Source organism: Gossypium hirsutum, chromosome A04 (assembly GCF_007990345.1).
Source record: "Gossypium hirsutum isolate 1008001.06 chromosome A04, Gossypium_hirsutum_v2.1, whole genome shotgun sequence".
NCBI lineage: Eukaryota > Viridiplantae > Streptophyta > Magnoliopsida > Malvales > Malvaceae > Gossypium > Gossypium hirsutum.
The window spans coordinates 72,255,862-72,258,071 of record NC_053427.1 but is presented as its reverse complement, the minus strand read 5'-3'; the positions used below and the strand labels follow the sequence as shown (position 1 = coordinate 72,258,071).

At 39.0% G+C, this 2,210-nt stretch overlaps 1 non-coding gene across 1 annotated transcript; it reads left to right on the top strand.

The window, feature by feature from the left end:
* The first annotated feature begins 1,458 nt into the window (after positions 1-1,458).
* Positions 1,459-1,565, top strand: LOC121228509 (small nucleolar RNA R71). The gene has a single exon (XR_005926085.1). It is a non-coding gene; the product is annotated as a small nucleolar RNA R71 (small nucleolar RNA).
* The last annotated feature ends 645 nt before the right edge of the window (positions 1,566-2,210 follow it).

Here is a 2,210-nt window from a genome sequence, read left to right as displayed (position 1 = left end):
CGTATCCTACACGAAGTGTGAGTTCACCTGTTCCAACATCAATAATTGTTCTAGCAGTTTCTAAAAAGGGCCTTCCCAAAATTAAAGGAACATTATTGTCCTCTTCTATGTCTAAAACAACAAAATCAACTGGAAATATAAATTTTTCAATATTAACAAGTACTTCTTCAATGATGCCCCTAGGAAATCTGACAATTTTATCTGCTAATTGAATGCTCATCCTAGTTTGTTTGGGTTTCCCTAGACCTAGTTGCTTAAACAATTTTAAGGCATAACATTGATACTAGCCCCTAGATCAGCCAATGCATTATTAACATCTAAAATACCAATTAAACAAGGAATCGTAAAACTCCCTAGATCTTTTAGTTTGTTGGATAGCTTATTCTGAAGAGTGGCTGAGCAAACCACGTTCAGCTCCACCATTCGACCTTTCTTCTAACTTTGTTTATTTGCGAGAAGCTCCTTTAAAAATTTGACTGTGTTCGGCTTCTGCGAAAGTGCTTCAATAAATGGTAGGTTAATATGTAGCTTCTTTAAAAGTTTAAAGAATTTACCAAATTGTTCGTCTGAGCGGTCTTTCCTTGTTGCATTGGGGTATGGCAAGGTTTATATTTTATACTTACCGATTTTTGTTCGTTTTGGCCTACCTCATTCTTACCTTCGCTTACCACCGATTTTGGCCTTGGTTTTGCCACTAACCCTTCCTCATCTTGAATGGCAATTGCGTTGAGTTACTTCATTGGGTTAGATTCAGTGTTGCTTGGCCGGCTACCTTGTGTTCATTCAAAAATCAACTTGGCGAGCTGTCCAATCTGAGTTTCGAGCCCCTGGATTGATGCTTGTTGATTTTTGAGTGCCGTCTTGGTATTCTAAAAACAAGTCTCTGACACTAAGATGAATTTGGTCAGCATCTCCTCAAGGTTCGGCTTTTTCTCCTGCTAGTATGGTGGTTGCTGAAAACCTGGAGGGGCTGGTGGTTTTTGATTTCCTAGGCCTCCCTATGAAAAATTTGGGTGATTCCTCCAACCTGCATTGTAAGTATTGCTATGAGGATTGCTTTGAGATCGAGTATTATTACCCATATAATTTAACTGCTCGTTCTTCATGTTGTGGCCATAAGGTGGGTATTCTGAATTGCTCAGTCCACCTCCATTTGCTTCACACTGCATTATTGGGTGAACCTGTGAAGAACTAAGAAAACCATCAATTTTCTTATTCAAGAGTTCTACCTAATTAGAGAGCATGGTGACCAAATCGACATTATAAACATCGGTTGTTTTCATTGGGTTTGTCCTCATGACTTGCAACTGATAGTTATTTAGTGGCATCTCCTCTATAAATTCATAGACATATTCAGGTGTTTTATTATTGGTGGTTCCTCCAGCGGCTGCATCAATCATCTATCGAGTCGAAGGATTCAGGCCATTATGAAAAGTTTGAACCTGTAGCCAGAGTGGTAACCCATGGTGAGGGCATCTTCGCAAAAGGTCCTTATACCTCTCCCATGCATCGTAGAGTGTTTCTAAATCCATCTGCACAAAAGAAGAGATATCATTACGTAATTTAGCCGTTTTAGCCGGCGAAAAATATTTTAGTAAGAACTTTTCGGTCATTTGTTCCCAAGTAGTGATTGACCCTCGTGGTAACGAGTTCAACCATTGTTTAGCCATACTCCTTAGCGAAAAGGGAGACAACCAAAGGCGAATGGCGTCATCAGAAACACCATTAATTTTAAAGGTATCACAAAATTCTAGGAAATTTGCCAAGTGAGCATTGGGATCCTCGTCCTCCAAACCATCAAACTGAACAAACTATTGTATCATGTGAATCCTGTTAGGTTTCAGTTCAAAATTATTTGCAACAATAGCAGGTCTAACTATACTTGACTCAGTTCCTGTTAAATTAGGTTTAGCATAATCATACATAGTGTGTGGAGCAGGATTCTGATTTACTGGATCAGCAGCAATCGCAAGAGGTAGCGAATTTTCTTGGTTTTCAGTCATCTCCTCGGTTGCGGTTGAAGTATCATCCTCTTGCTCGTCCTCTTTGTATCTTAGGCTTCTCTTTATTTCTCTCCGATTCCTGCGAACTGTGCAGTCGATCTCACCTTCAAAAAGTAGTGGTCCTGACGGGTTTCTTCTGGTCATAAACTAGAAAAACCTGTTAGAAGAAAATAAATGAAGAATTAGAAAAGAAAATAAAATTTTAAA